The 17,582-nt window shown below is 31.7% G+C and overlaps 1 long non-coding RNA gene across 1 annotated transcript; it reads left to right on the plus strand.

The window, feature by feature from the left end:
* Positions 1-11,420: 11,420 nt before the first annotated feature.
* Positions 11,421-17,213, plus strand: LOC127722396 (uncharacterized). The gene is made up of 2 exons (XR_007991715.1): positions 11,421-11,962; positions 12,294-17,213. It is a non-coding gene; the product is annotated as an uncharacterized LOC127722396 (long non-coding RNA).
* The last annotated feature ends 369 nt before the right edge of the window (positions 17,214-17,582 follow it).

Raw genomic sequence — 17,582 nt, forward strand, 5'->3', positions numbered from 1 at the left:
AAACATGGAGGTAAATAAAATAGTCCATTTTTTTCAGAATTTTTTTCTGGACTCAATTTTTTCTGTTTGATTAAAAGTTTATGCTGAATTCAAACATATATATAGATTTAAAAAAAATCTTGCATCTTTTTGGGGATATCAATCCAAGAAAGTGGAAGGATATCATGTTTACTGGAAGTGGTGCGGCCTAGTAAAAACAGCAAACAGAAAGTAGAAAAAAATTGTTTTGACAACAGGGTTACATAACTTTTTATTCTTCGTGGCATGACCCACTTTTTTTTCGATTAAATCACAATTTCACATTAATACATACATGATATGAACATGAAATTTTTTTTCTATGTAGCATTTTTTATTTTTTTATTTTCAAAGATGAGCTGTTTTGCATGTAAGCCTATGGAGCAGTCAATTACAAGACTGCAACCTGCATAGGGTAATTTTTTCATATGTTCACTGCAAGGAAGTAGCTCATGTGGACTTTTGTGTGCCCAGAATGACAAAACATCATGATTTAAGGACTTTTTAAGAAAAAAAAATCATGGGGTATCAAGTTACAATGAAAAAACTTAACTTATGTAATAATTATGATTTTTTATACAAGACACCATTCAAAAGTATAAATAGATATAAAGCACATCAGTTTGAGGTAAATTGAGATTCTGGTAGTATTACATACATGATTTTTAATTAAAAAGAACATAGAAAGATTTTTTCCTCTATAAAATCTTCTTCTTGTGATGGAAATTCTAGTTGCGCAGTTTCATTGAAAATCAGTGTAAAGTTGAAGGGACAGTTACATATAAAAGTAACTTTTTTCTTTAGGGTTATTATTTTTATGGCTCAATAGTTGACATATAGGTAGAATATGTATAAAATGAACTTTTGGTGAAAAGATTTTCACAAAATGTTCACTTTACAAGAGTCTATGACTTCTTTTCCTGTCTGCGGCACTGTATGGTTAATTGAAAATTCAATATTTGGGTTAAAAATTTGTTTAAAAAGTAGAATTTTTCTAAAACTATCCATCATGACAAGGATTTTTGTGATTAGGTGTGACAAGTAATCAATATTCTTACCAAAAACACTAACTTGAGTATTCATTTTGTTTTTTCTTGAATTTTATTGCAAAGTTTATATGCATTGGGGTGTCAAGTACAGTCTAAAAACCATCATATAGTAGGCATGTATAAAGACATGTATAGTCAAAAAAGAGAAAGGTATGGTCGTTCTTGTCTTTAGATAGTTGAATTGCAACAAATTCTTCAATATGAAAAAGTTTTGGGTAGTTTTTCAATTTGACTTAAACAAGAGGCCCACTTGGGTAGATTTCATGGAAAAAAGGGGGAGGGGTAAACTATTGAATGTGGTTCAATCAAATAGAAGGAAAAAAATAAAAATAATAGATAAGAATTCTCTTCTAGCTTTACAGTATCCAAATAATAAGAAAACATTCATAAAGATAGAGTAGAATGAGATTTACAGATCATTTGATAGGCATGACTTATTTCCAAATTTTGCCTTTTTTCAGAAAGGGGTACTCCTTTAATAGTGGGATTATATTTATTAATACAACAAAACAATTCTTTTAATGGCATTTTTTATGTTCAAATATGGCTACTTAATGAAACTAAGTAAATGATTTATTTTTTTAAGACATGTCATTATAGTTATAGGTACCAGTCTTGTATTACAACTCCAGTTTCCGGTGCATGTCAAAACATGGAGGTAAATAAAATAGTCCATTTTTTTCAGAATTTTTTTCTGGACTCAATTTTTTCTGTTTGATTAAAAGTTTATGCTGAATTCAAACATATATATAGATTTAAAAAAAATCTTGCATCTTTTTGGGGATATCAATCCAAGAAAGTGGAAGGATATCATGTTTACTGGAAGTGGTGCGGCCTAGTAAAAACAGCAAACAGAAAGTAGAAAAAAATTGTTTTGACAACAGGGTTACATAACTTTTTATTCTTCGTGGCATGACCCACTTTTTTTTCGATTAAATCACAATTTCACATTAATACATACATGATATGAACATGAAATTTTTTTTCTATGTAGCATTTTTTATTTTTTTATTTTCAAAGATGAGCTGTTTTGCATGTAAGCCTATGGAGCAGTCAATTACAAGACTGCAACCTGCATAGGGTAATTTTTTCATATGTTCACTGCAAGGAAGTAGCTCATGTGGACTTTTGTGTGCCCAGAATGACAAAACATCATGATTTAAGGACTTTTTAAGAAAAAAAAATCATGGGGTATCAAGTTACAATGAAAAAACTTAACTTATGTAATAATTATGATTTTTTATACAAGACACCATTCAAAAGTATAAATAGATATAAAGCACATCAGTTTGAGGTAAATTGAGATTCTGGTAGTATTACATACATGATTTTTAATTAAAAAGAACATAGAAAGATTTTTTCCTCTATAAAATCTTCTTCTTGTGATGGAAATTCTAGTTGCGCAGTTTCATTGAAAATCAGTGTAAAGTTGAAGGGACAGTTACATATAAAAGTAACTTTTTTCTTTAGGGTTATTATTTTTATGGCTCAATAGTTGACATATAGGTAGAATATGTATAAAATGAACTTTTGGTGAAAAGATTTTCACAAAATGTTCACTTTACAAGAGTCTATGACTTCTTTTCCTGTCTGCGGCACTGTATGGTTAATTGAAAATTCAATATTTGGGTTAAAAATTTGTTTAAAAAGTAGAATTTTTCTAAAACTATCCATCATGACAAGGATTTTTGTGATTAGGTGTGACAAGTAATCAATATTCTTACCAAAAACACTAACTTGAGTATTCATTTTGTTTTTTCTTGAATTTTATTGCAAAGTTTATATGCATTGGGGTGTCAAGTACAGTCTAAAAACCATCATATAGTAGGCATGTATAAAGACATGTATAGTCAAAAAAGAGAAAGGTATGGTCGTTCTTGTCTTTAGATAGTTGAATTGCAACAAATTCTTCAATATGAAAAAGTTTTGGGTAGTTTTTCAATTTGACTTAAACAAGAGGCCCACTTGGGTAGATTTCATGGAAAAAAGGGGGAGGGGTAAACTATTGAATGTGGTTCAATCAAATAGAAGGAAAAAAATAAAAATAATAGATAAGAATTCTCTTCTAGCTTTACAGTATCCAAATAATAAGAAAACATTCATAAAGATAGAGTAGAATGAGATTTACAGATCATTTGATAGGCATGACTTATTTCCAAATTTTGCCTTTTTTCAGAAAGGGGTACTCCTTTAATAGTGGGATTATATTTATTAATACAACAAAACAATTCTTTTAATGGCATTTTTTATGTTCAAATATGGCTACTTAATGAAACTAAGTAAATGATTTATTTTTTTAAGACATGTCATTATAGTTATAGGTACCAGTCTTGTATTACAACTCCAGTTTCCGGTGCATGTCAAAACATGGAGGTAAATAAAATAGTCCATTTTTTTCAGAATTTTTTTCTGGACTCAATTTTTTCTGTTTGATTAAAAGTTTATGCTGAATTCAAACATATATATAGATTTAAAAAAAATCTTGCATCTTTTTGGGGATATCAATCCAAGAAAGTGGAAGGATATCATGTTTACTGGAAGTGGTGCGGCCTAGTAAAAACAGCAAACAGAAAGTAGAAAAAAATTGTTTTGACAACAGGGTTACATAACTTTTTATTCTTCGTGGCATGACCCACTTTTTTTTCGATTAAATCACAATTTCACATTAATACATACATGATATGAACATGAAATTTTTTTTCTATGTAGCATTTTTTATTTTTTTATTTTCAAAGATGAGCTGTTTTGCATGTAAGCCTATGGAGCAGTCAATTACAAGACTGCAACCTCAAATTTACGTGCCCGGAAGTTTACTGTTAATATTCAGGGGAAGTGACTTTTTCCCGAACTTTTGTTAAAGGGAAGTAATATTTTCCCGGACTTTTTCGGAACATCTCTGCAGGGTCACATCAAACAAAGATAGTGATACGATTAACCATATTGTGCACTAAGTTAAAGAAAAAATGCAGTATTTTTTAAGAAAACAAAAAAGGCGACACACAATCCTATGAGAATCATTATGAAAAAATCACGTTTTGTATCTAAAATGGTCATATTCTAATAAATCAGGATATATTTAAAACTTTAACTTTCGTGTGTCAGATAGTCCAATAAAATAAAAGTATGATATTATTGCTATACATATTATTATACATACTATTTTTGAAAAAGTATAATTTTGTTGATTTTTAATCAAAATTGATCGTGAAAGATCAGGCAACGCATTATTTTAATCGTGATAGACAAGGCATGACCAGATTTAATGATCAGAAAAACTAAATTTCTTTAACCAATTGGTATTTGTAATTGGTTGAAGTGTGTAATAACTTAATAAGAACGTAAATTAATGCTTTCAATTTTTGTTTGTTGATGTACACATATATAGACCCATATGTTTGTTGATGTACACATATATAGACCCATATGTAGACATGTTCCTATTTAAGAGGCAATGCTACATGCAACTAGGTTTCCATGAAAATAAGACCCAAAGGAGAGTAAATTGTCTAAAAATTAAAATCTTTGTATATATAATGCTAAATAGATAAAATAAGCTATATCATTTAATTTTACATACCGTTGTATTGAAGATGTTCTTTCCATTAACATATTAACAATACAAACTTTCTTTTTGATTGAGTTAAGCCATTTCAATTGATATTTTATAGTATGTCTTTCTGTGTTGTAATGTTACACTACTATTTCAGGTTAGGGTGAAGGTTGGCGCCTGTTAAAAGTTTAAACCCGCTGCATTTGTTTGAACCTGTCCTAAGTCAGGAACCTGTTTTTCAGTGGTTGTCGTTTGTTGATGCGGTTTATAAGTGTTTCTGGTTTCTCGTTTTTTATATAGATTAGACCGTTGGTTTTCCTGTTTGATTGGTTTTACACTAGTCATTTTTGGGGTCCTTTATAGCTTGCTGTTCGGTGTGAGCCAAGGCTCCGTGTTGAAGGCCGTACTTTGACCTTCAATGGTTTTCTTTTACAAATTGTGACTTGGATGGAGAGTTGTCTCATTGGCACTCATACCACATCTTCTTATATCTATGGTTATACTAAGAACATGTAATCAGCGATTAAGATGTCAAGATACATATAAGTTGTTCGCCTTAAGTAATAGTTATCCCATTCGGACTTGGTGTGTCAGTGTAAGATCACCCCGATGGCCGGAGGCCAGAGGGTGATCTTACACTGACACACCAAGTCCGAATGGGATAACTATTTTACATCACAGCTGTTCTAGATTAGATAAAAATCCATTTACGCTTCATAAAATCTAGTTTAGAATGCTACACAATCATTATAATATAATTTATATATTACTATATAGTATATACCCTTTCCGAGCCCCGAACACAATGTTTTAATATGTTAAATTAACAGAAAGTTTGTATCCAGTCGTCCTGGTGTAGGGGTATGACTCGTGGGTCGATATGCTAAAGGTCTTGAGTTTGATTCCCAGCATAGATACTGTTTTTTTCGACACAAATTTTGATAGTAAGTCTTTTCCGTATAAATTTTTCTGAGTTTTATTGTGGATTTGACATTCCCGCTAAAATGTTACAGAACAAAGGAAAGCATGCAAAACAAAGAAACTCAACCTAGAGTGATCTGGCAGGGGTGATCCGGCTCAGATCACCCCTGGTAGAACAAAGGAGCTGGGTTGTAATGTAAGTTATTACCGGTGATAGACAAATTGATAAATTAATCAAAATATTTTAATAAAATAAACATGGTGTACCATTTTTGTCAACCTCAGGTGGGTCACGTGCACCGGGTGACCACCCCCTGGATCTACCTTCGTATTCATATTCAATTTATTCAGAAAAAGTGTATCACTATCAATACGTTTTGTATTACATAACTTCTCAGACATGTTATCACCGAATGTAGAACAGAAAGTCAAAGGACAAAAATTCACAGACAAAAAGTCACGAAAAAAAAGTAAAAAAGTCACAATTAAATATCGAGATTATTTTTCTTTAAATAAAAAAATACTTATTTTTAAAAACATTTTTGTATTTTCCTTGAAATATAATATGTAAAGCAACTTTGCAAACAAAATGTATTCTCTAAAAATCAATGCTGATCAACTAATTGTCAAGAAAATAATTTTTCAAAGTGGCTTGGTACTTAAATGGCGTCATGGTGCCAAGAAATATATCCTTGGCATGATTTAAATTTGATAATTTTCATTTATCAAGGCCTATGAACAATTTCCTTAACTGAAACATCAATAAATGTAATAAAAAGTAATTCTTTCAAGATGTTTTTCTTATATATTCAAACAATTATTTACACATTATTTGTGACTTTTTGTCCTGTGACTTTTTGTCCGTTTACCGTTATCACCTTCATTTCCGGTTCACTCATACTTATTAGCTGTGAATTGGGAGTTTACGGAAGAATTTCAATTTAACAACCGAAAGTAAGGTATTGTCACTCTGCAATGACATGAGTGAATTTTAACTTGGTATAATTGTCTAAAATCTTAATTGCATCATTATTTCACCGCAGCTTAGCGCATGGTCCTTATCTCATTTTTGTGTTTTTTTAAAAGATTTAAAAAAACTTTTATATTTCGATTATTTTCTCTTATATCTTACAATAACTGTAGTTTTATACGTGCTTCGACCAAACTGATCTATAAATAGCCTCTTTGTATTTTTTTTTGGTTGGTAGCTATGTCTATGATGTATCTGAACCACAACTCCTTTTATTCATATATATAGTGTGACTTCTGTAGAAATCCAAACGATGAAAATCTAGGTTTGATAAATGATCATCAAAAAGCCACACACAAAAAAAAAATAATTTACAGTTATAGGCATATATTTCCTCAAAAATTTAAACATCCCTAACTTTTGATATTTTGGATTTGAGCGTTCCCGATGACGGTAAATACAGAAAAGCCCTTTAAAAGCACAAATTTATAGTGTTATTTTCATTCTACACAGAGTGGAATCAGAAACATGTAATACAATGTATTATATGTCTTTGGTGGAATATATCAATCATCTGCTCCAAAAGATAGATTATTTTCCAGTAGTATGTTGCAAGTACTATATCACATTCGTTTGAAATGCAAACACACGCAAAGTTTGAGTAACAATTAATTCAGTAGAACAATAATGTTATAGCACAAACCAACTGATAAACATTGATTGTCCTCTACTGGAATAAAGAAGTTCATGTGACAGAACATTTGTCTCAGTTTTAAACTTCGAACCCTCTTTTCCTCTTTCAAAATGTTTGGACAGTTTAAAATTTGCTGACCCTCAATAAGTCTGATCAAAATGCAGACACAAAGCGAAGCGTGGACACATTTTCTGTATTTCAAGCAGTTGAAGGTTTAGTGGACCCCATGACTAAAAGGCTGTGTTTTCACCTAAAAATTTACTCTGAGTACAGACAAACCTGTGTATCTGGAAAAGTTTTAAGGCATAGCATGCCCTAGAAAAATAAAATTCAAATGCATTTTATGTTTTAGAAAATTAAAAACTTAACTGAAATTTGCAGCGCACTTTTTTTCGTTCCTACAGAAGGTGCAAAATTAAACAAAATTGGGAAAGATGTTTGAGAAGTTCCCCATACGTAATAATTGAAGTGAACTGTATTGATTGAGATGGACAATAGAAAGACAATAAAAAATATTTCCGTACTCCATGTTTTAACCCGCTGAATTTGTTTGCACCTGTCCGTTTTCATTTGTCGTTTGTTGATGTGGTTCACAAGTGTTTCTCGTTTCTCGTTATTATATAGATTAGACCGTTGGTTTTCCTGTTTGAATGGTTTTACATTAGTCATTTTTGGGGTCCTTTATAGCTTGCTGTGTGAGCCAAGGCTCCGTGTTGAAGGCTGTACTTTGACCTATAATTGTTTACTTTGACAAATTGTGACTTGGATGGAGAGTTGTGTCATTGGCACTTATACCACATCTTCTTATATCTATCTACTGACAATGATTGGTGAGTTAAACTGTGTATTTGAGTGGACCATATCAAGTGAAACTCAATTGTTTGTTAATTTTTCATCTTCTGCAGGAACGAAAAAAAAGTGCACATGCAGCAAAATCTAGGTAAGTTTTTAATTCTTTAAAACATAAAATGCATTTGTACTTGAATTATCCAAGGCATGATATGCCTGAAAACGTTTCCAGACACACAGGTTTGTCTGTTCTCAGATTAAATTTTCAGGTTAAAAAACAATCATTTTAGCAAAAGTGTCGACATGAACCTTAACTTTAAACTGATTTTTGCAACGATTGTTCTGAAAAAACCGGTTGTTCTGCTAAAACTGTTTCTAAATTTGGTCTGTCATCACTGTGTATCATCGCCATTGGAAATTGAGTACCAACGAAGCGGAGTGAAAGGAGGAAAAAGTAAACAAGGTAAGAATTCCTTTAATTTAAACCATTTCTGTCGTTTTGATGAGATAACCGCTTATGAAACGATTTTCTGATATATAGTGATTTAATTTTTTATATCAACAAGTAGCAAACAAAGACAAGATTTTGAGTTATACTCCAAAACTGTGCATGATACCAGAAAATTTCGAGTTCAATCACCCTCCAACTTCCCACTGGCCTGATATCCAATTTTGTTTACTTTTCTTTCCCGACAAATGTTTAGATTATGGTAGTGTGACTTCATATTTACTGAAATTCGCTCACAAAAAGATGTTTTCTCAAGAATATGAACCTAAACAGCTATTGCTTACTGTACGGCGAATTGCAGGGCGTCTTACGGCGAAATGCAAAACAACGAATTGTTTTCTGTACGGCGTCGTGCAATATACTGTAATGTAAAGATGATATTAATAACTATATAAGTAATAACCAGATGATATGGTGAACATATCAATGCGTTACCAGCTTACAAATATACGAAATAAACTACATAGCAACACATATTCTAAAATATATGACGTTAGTTTCATTTAGGTTTCATTATCGCGTACCGGCCTTATTGGATGTTGTGCTTTGAAAAACAAAAAAAAATGTTTCATTAACCTAATTATTCTAAATATATTCATATATCTATATACTTCTAACAACTGTTGCTTTAAGGTGGTACCAAACACCTTGACAAAAATTAATTTGGCTCGTTTAATTTTCATAAAATATGGACAAAATATTTACTTTGAACCTTTGACAAAAAAATTAAAATTTCAAAAAACTTGAACCACACACTTTATCAGGAAAATTTCATTGGATATAAGCAGTTTGACAAACACTAATTTTGATCATTGAGAAGCTTGATATTTCCTTAACAATAGAACGTGATTAAAACGTTCAGCTGATTTTTATAGAGTTATCTCCCTGTAGTGTTATGTACCACCTTAATTGTTTTAAGGGATAATTATCAAAAGTTCAATAAAACACCGTCCATTTCTATTTTGGGGGCGCTTTTTTTAAATGTATTGTCTGATTTTAAATTTCTTGAATAGATTATCTAACTACATGTAAGTCCTTGTTTAGAAGGAAAGTGAACATAATACTTTGTTTCCATTGAAAATTAGGGGGAAAATGAATAATACAATGCGTTTTGAAATAATTTTCTAGTCATTGTATATATGTTATTGAATTATACCTTTTTTTTATTTAAGTAGAAAACAATGTTTGTCACGAGAGAAAAACCATGTCCCCTAACAAAATAGACGGTCAGAGCTTGAAATATAATTCGGAAAAGTAATTCCGCAATGGAACCGACGACTAAGAATATTTAGTTTTTTTTATAGGACATAAAACACCCTAACTAATATTATGGCAGACTATACATGTGTGGTAACCAAACACAAATAGTCACAGATAAAAGAACAAAAACACAACTTTTTATTTTCAAAATAGAAAAATAAAAAACTGTTATTAATTCTGTTTGGCCTAAATTAAAAGGTGTGGGTGGAGGAGGTAGCGGGGGTGGGGGTTGGTTTGGGGGTTTGGGGGTTTGGTACAATCGCAGGACTTCTCTCTTTTTGTAGTACTTTTAAATGAATAGGACTTTGGTACTGTGTCAAATCAAATGATATAATTCAATACAAGTAAGACTTGCAATTGCATTAACAGTTATAGCAGCACATGTTTCTTTTTCAAACACGCATTCTGTCTTGAAACTTACAGTATGCTAATTTGATTTTCTAGGAGGGGAGGAGGATAATGAAAATGAATACCAGTAAGAACTGAAAATAAATAACTTTGCACTAAACAGGATGAAAATTAATAACCTTCAGCACAAAATGCCGGAAACAAATATGTACAAAAGTGAAAATTTTCACGTGGAAAAAATAAACAAATAAATGATCAATACGAGAAAAAAACACCTCCTGCCACTCCCTAAGAATATCAAATGGTCTCGTCACCCCCTTATACAGGACTGGAACTTGACCTTTATATCAGGTTCTATAGAAATGTGAAATAATAGTGTTTAAAATCAACATTTAACCTTCTAATATATGAAAATAATCAAATCAATCTTAAATGAGATGCTGAATCCATTATTTGTTCATATGTTACAAGGAGAAAAAAGTACAACTAAAGCACGAAAGAACCCCTAAATGTGAAAAGTGTACCCAACTTACCCTTTCACGATAAGAATTTACAGATTTCAGTATTTTAACAATCTGTTTCCAAGAACAGGGCTGATATACATAAAACTACGTAAGTTAAGATTTGTTTCGAACGGACGGCTTTTCTACATGTCCTACGATAAATTAGTACTACGATTGGATATCTTAACTTAATGGAATTTAAGTAAATAGACTTAAATTCAGTTATTGCTGGGGCCACTGACGGATTGTGTTTCATGTTTTAGATTTACCTAACATGAGTGACGTTATATTCTGTGACGTAATTTAGTCCTTTACAGAATTTCATCGCAGCAAGCAAGCTGTTTAAATTTCGTAAGCGGTAAAATTGAAAAAAATGAAAAGTAGTATCTTGTAAATGGTAAAGAAGTGTTTGTATTGTATGGTTATAACCTGCCTCATGCTTCCAATTTTTATTAGAAGTAATCTTATAAAGAATTCATTTTATCGATCGTCATTTTTTTAATCATATTCCATCAGGAATTTCATCGCCACGTGGAGAGCACATGCAAAGACTGAAAGAGATTGGTCCCATTATTCGTTTTCATTTTTATAAATTATTTAATTTTTACAAATATGAGTAATTAGATGCATTATTGTCCTAAGATTTGCAGATTATAATTATAATGATTTCGTCATTGTATTTCTACATCAAATTAGATGCATGTATATAGTCTGCCTGATACTGATATTAAGGTACTCATATGTATATATATGACGACTACTGAGTTTGGCATATTTTTACACCGTTATTGCTAGGATATCAAACTCCTGTGGCCTAACAATTGTATTTGCGCTGTAACAGATCATGCAGGTTAGTAACGTGTCTTTAATGTTTATGTGTTGTGGGGCAGGCGTTATCTGATGAACTCCCGAATTATAATTAAATTTTCCTTAAAAGGGTATACATCGGTAATTGTGTATCTAGATCTTTCATAGCACATATACAGCAAATATTCCATGAAAGGATATGAACGTACAAAGGTGTAAAAGGGACGTACCCTTTGGGGCGAAAGGACCCAGGTTCGTAACCGGAAGTTCAACTTTCGATACAAATAAACAAAAATCTTGGAAATCTTGCACATAGACCATGCCCAGAGTTAAGAAGCAGTAGCCAAAAATCGTCATGTCTAAATGTTAGCTTGTTGGTGGAGTTAAGCAAACATATATCATTATCTGTATATATCCTGCTATAAATTTTGCGTGTACCTACACACTTGTTACTAAAAACTGTCAGAGTGTCGAGTCTGTCACATCAGTCATCACAGTGACATGTATAGTTGCTACTACTCTCTAGCCTAAACTAGGTCGATATGGTATGAATAGTTCAGATAAATCACAAATTTAGTCATAATGTCATCAACAGGCCACAGCTTGAATTATTGTTGTAATAACTTAATTATATACAAATATTACACTATGTCACTATCAACTGACTATGGATTTAAGAATTAATAAATATATATATCAAGTATATATACTAATTTTAAATTAATTTTTTTTTTAAAATTATTGTAACTATCTTCGACACAACTAGGAGTATACGTAATATTTTTATTGTTATTGTTTCTTTGTACAGTCATTTGATTTTGTTATGTCAATGCTGTAGCATGGTGGAACTAATATTTACTTTTTGTTGAGTTGTAGCACAATGTTGGGAAGATCAGTTAGAAAGCGAAAAGTGCGACCTTGCTCTGCCACAACACCACCAGGGTTGTTACAGTTGGACCAGAGACATAGACAACAATGACACACCAGACTGAACTGGATTCACGACTCATCACGCCACTAACTCAACTCCTTTAGGTCACATACATTTGTACATTGGATCATCGTCAGATGTCATTTATGCAAACCCCAAGAGCTCTGCATTAGTATGTTCCAGTTCACAGTTGATAATTTACCAGGTAATCATCAGATTTACAAAAGCAGTATATTACAATGTACTTTTAAGTTAAACCCCTACATGTACATGTGATTCTAACATATAACAAACATATGTATAAAGATTAAGGCAACTTTTATATTTATTCCAATCTTATGGTTTAGATTTAAAAGATTTGTGTAATGATTATATCTCAGTTTCTAAACTTAAATCCACAAAATATTGCTGAATGTGTTATTTTTACAATTTATAGAGGATGCCACATCATGCGTTCTTGAATATAAGGTTACAATTATATATTATTATAAATATATTACATGTGAAACTTTTAAATGTTGTTTTGTATATTATCATATGATTTGTGACATATGATTTGTAATGGAGAACACTATTGACTAATATAATATTATTTATCTTGATACATAATCTGAATATTACAAATCGATATGCATGTACTGCATGAATACAGATGTTGCAATAAAGTACCACAATTATAAAGGACAAAATTTATAGAAGTGTATATTTATTGATCACTATTTTAGGACAGACTGCAAATATTTCTGTTCGACCAAACCCTACCAACCAGTCTTAGGTGTGTGGGAAATTTTCATTATTTTTAATTTTATTTTTCTATATATTTAAGGGAAAATAGGGGCCAAAATGGTTTTATCTTGTAAACATTTTTAAAATGAGACTATTACAGAGTTTTGTGTAAATTGTCAGACGCAGATAAGCGAGGATATATACATGTATGTACATCAAGGATCCGGAAATTTTTCCAGACAATTTCGGTCATTTTGAGATGTTTGAAAAGTTGGTGCCCCTTTTCAAATTGCCAATATCAACTTGACTATATTCATAGCATCAACGAACATGACGAACTTGTATTGCTGTTTCATCGCATTTACTAAGTAAATGTCTTACCATTACCATGAAGGACAGTTTAGGGAAGGCAACAGTCTAAAATTGAAATGATTTTAATGACTCAAAATGGTTAATTTCTCAGACATTGCTAACGTTTCTTTCAATTTGACAAAAGTTAAAACCGGAAGTTTGCGATATTTTAAAGTACGAATAATTCCGGATTCATTTCCGGGATTTGTTTTGTTTATCAAATTAACAGGAAATCACCGGCTTTTTTATTTTATTACCTTTAAAGGTGTTTGAATATAACAGATAATAGTTGCACTCGTTTAATTTAGCATGAAATCAATTTGCATTTTACGATTAAATATTAAATTTGCTGAAGACAATTTCACGCATGCGTATTCCATAGTAAATAAAGCACATGTGTTACTCATGAAAAAATACTTTTTTCTACGTAAATTTAGATTTAATTTTTAAATCAGAATTGATGACTGTCTTTGATGAAAAGTAAATAAATAATGAATACACATGTCAGGGAACTTTAATGTTTTAAAGATATTATTCTGAGCTTGTGATCACTGTCAGGTGTGAATTAAAACCACAGGTAAAAAGTGATTAGTGATCATTAGCCAATGTTTCCCGGAGGCATTGGTATAGATATTAGGAGGGCCCTCAGGATTATCAAACTATCTAGTGGCAGTTTTATTACAGGAAAGGGATTATAAACAAAAACAAGTGATCACAAGTGCAAAATGGCGATTACGAAATCCGATTTCAAACATTGAGTCAATGAAATGACCGAAATTACTTCTGTAAAAAATTAAATTTGTCCTAAATCCCAATTACTCGTTTAGGACAAATAGTTTCATCTTAGGACACGACTGGCAAATATGATCGTTTCCGGACCCTTGATGTACATGTAATATTAGCACAAACTAGTACAATTTAAGTAATTATTTACAGCTTGTCTTGCAGTCTGCTCCAAACCAGTTAAAAATCTTTAGTATTTAGGTGTCGACAACAGCATTAATTTATATATATACTAGAATTGATTTTAATCTTCATCCTGGAAGATTCTAGGAGTTGCTCAAATAGATGAGTATCTTACGCTGTACATTTAGGTGCCAAGCTTTGTTAATTTTAGGCTGGAAGCATTATGACAACAATTTCATTTGCATAAAACCATTGGCCCTACTGGTTGCTGGGCTACTGTTGATTCCAAATTATGGTTGATATTTATTAATGAAAATTATAGTACAGGTTGAATTTCAGTTAGCATGAACACTGGGACTAATTTGAAATGTTATGCTTTTAATTATGAGGGTACCTAGATGTTGTTAAGCAGCTTGTTTGTGTTTTTTTTTTTGTTTTTTTTTTTTGTGTAACACAGGTCATCCTTTATAACTTGTTTGTTGTCCTAACAGGAGACATTTACCATGTTTACTTTGCATAATCTAGGCCTTCTTATGATAATCCAAGTTTCAGATCAACTAGACCTCAAATGGAAATAAGTTTTCATTTGGGCAACCTGGTTCAAACCCAAGACGAGACAGAGAGTGGTTGCTGCTGTTATACTAAATGTTTGTTTCTTCTTACATGGATTTAGACTCTAGTATACAGGTCCTCATAGTCATTCTTTGAAATTTGCATTTGCCTGAGTTGATCCAGTTCTTCTTGCCTTGTATTTATGGGCAGTTTTATAACATTATAAGAAATTCACTTCTACATAGACATCTTACACATTCAGGTATTTCCCATCCAATCTTTTATGGTAATATACTTTACAAAGTACAAAATGTCAGTTTACCTCAAAAGCTAACAAAACATTAAAGCAAACTTATAAAGAAGGAATACTGTTGCCTGCATAAAAAATGGCATATTTTGGCTTCAATATTGATTCACTTGCACAGTCTTTGCATCGGACAAAAACTCATTTATTCTTAAACCAGTTGCTGGTTGATACGGGTTATGTTCCTCTAATATATCATTATGTTATGATGATATGATACTAAACCCCCATTGGAGGGATGGTGCTAGATATTTCATATAATGGAGACATAATCTTTCGAACAGTTAAATTGAGGTCTGGAGCTGGCATGTCAGTAACTGTTAGTAGTCCATTGTTGATTTATGTAATGTCGTCATTTTTCAAATTTTGTTTTGTTTGTTTTGTTACCTATTCTGATATTGGACTCGGACTTCTTTAAACTGTGTGATTTTTACTGTGCGTATTGTTGTGTGTTTGTTTGTTCTGCATTTGGTTGAGATTTTAAATAACTTGTTTAACCCCTCCGCAATTTAGTACCTGTTCCAAGTCTGGAGCCTCTGGCCTATGTTAGCCTTGTATGAATTTTTATTTTAGTTCATATATTTTGGAGTTTAGTATGACATTCATTATCACTGTTCTGGTACAAATTTTTCATTATGGCTGAAGCCATTTCTGGTTTTTAGGTGGATCGCTTCAGATGCTTGGTCCCAACTGCAGATGTTTATCCTGCTATTACCCCACGGGTTTTATTACTGTTATTTCAGACCTTTAGTAACCGTTTAATTGCAAGTTCCACAGCACCCAGTACATACAGATGTATCAGAGAGGACAGTCTTTCTTTTTTCATGAGTTCAGATCTCTAATTGTTTTAATGAATACATTTCCTATCTCTCTCTATGAATTGTTAAGGTATTGCTTACTTGTACATTTTGTATCTCTCTCAACAAAAATTGTGACATAACTTTTACTAGGTTTGGATATTTTTTTAGGAAAATTTAACAGATGTGTCAAAAAAAAAAATTGAGGTTTGTCAGTTTTTAAGAAGGTATTAAACACTCCAGGCTTTACATTTACCTTAACCAGAGTCATGCTGAAGTCTAGCAAATATTTCCTTATCTTGTTGTTGGCTAAACTTGGTATGAATTCAGTGTGTTTGAAGCTGTCTTTTCAATTGTTTTTGAGGATTATTAAAGGGTCGGAGATCCAATGCTGACAACTTAAGACAGGGGTTACAGAAGAATTATTATTTTTCTCGATTAATTATGCTTTAAATTGTATTGGTATTACATATGTAACATATAATTCCATGTAGCTATTTGCTGTACAAGAATTGTAGGAGATCCTATTAGCTTTAATGTTCGGATAGTAGAATCCTCAATAGTAAGTATGTTTTTGTAGCAGACCGACATCCTCCAGATGGGGTTGACTTAGGTCTAGGCACGGAAATGAATCTTTGTGATGGCATGATTGTCAAGCATGTTAAAAGTTAACTCAGAACATGAAACTATGAGGATCCACCATATTTCTTAATAAAACATGTAGCAGGTAATGACACAGGTAGTTCTAGAGTGGGATTTTTGCACAATGAGACGAAGAACATGATCAGATGGATTATGCTGTTCATCAATTCTTAAGTAAGTATGGTCTCAAATTTGACCAGGTTATTGCAAAGCATGGACTTGTGTTGCTATAGAATATACAACTATATTATTGCCTTTATAATTAGCTGTCAGGGTTGCTACATAAAATATTATGATTTTCGATCAGACCAGAAATTTTTCAACTGGATGTTTTTCACTTGTCACCCTTAACATGCTTATGAAATGAATTGTTAAACATCTTGAATATATATTTGATGATATACTATAATATACTATATTTTATGGTATACAAATACAATCAACTATCTTAGGGTTTGGTGTAGTTTTGGTTAGTATTTTTATCTGTGTAGGTAAATATGTTTTTGAACAGTTGTTCACAAAACATCATATAGATTATTTAACATATATATGTACCAAGTTGTACTTTGAATAAAAATATCTATCTATCTATCTGTAGTTATCTCATATCTGGTTCACAGCTTTGCAGCGAACCGCCCTTTTTATGGCGGTTGACAGAGTCTCTGTTTTCCTCCGTCAATGTGGCAGAATTCGCTGCATAGAATCTTAATGTTAACTATGAAATTTTAGGTTTTTGGATAATACAGACTACACTTGTGTATCCCACGGTGTTTTCTAAATTTGAAGCACCAGTGTATCCCACGGTGCATCTTTACATTTTCATATATATCTATCTATCTATCTGCATTTTGCAGCAAGGTTGCCATATTATCTTCGGGTAACCAACCATATATCTATCTACAAATACATATACATCTATCTATCTATCTATATATATATATATATCATATGAATCT

The sequence above is a fragment of the Mytilus californianus genome, unplaced genomic scaffold (genome assembly GCF_021869535.1).
Source record: "Mytilus californianus isolate M0D057914Y unplaced genomic scaffold, xbMytCali1.0.p SCAF_1, whole genome shotgun sequence".
Classification (NCBI taxonomy): Eukaryota; Metazoa; Mollusca; class Bivalvia; order Mytilida; family Mytilidae; genus Mytilus; species Mytilus californianus.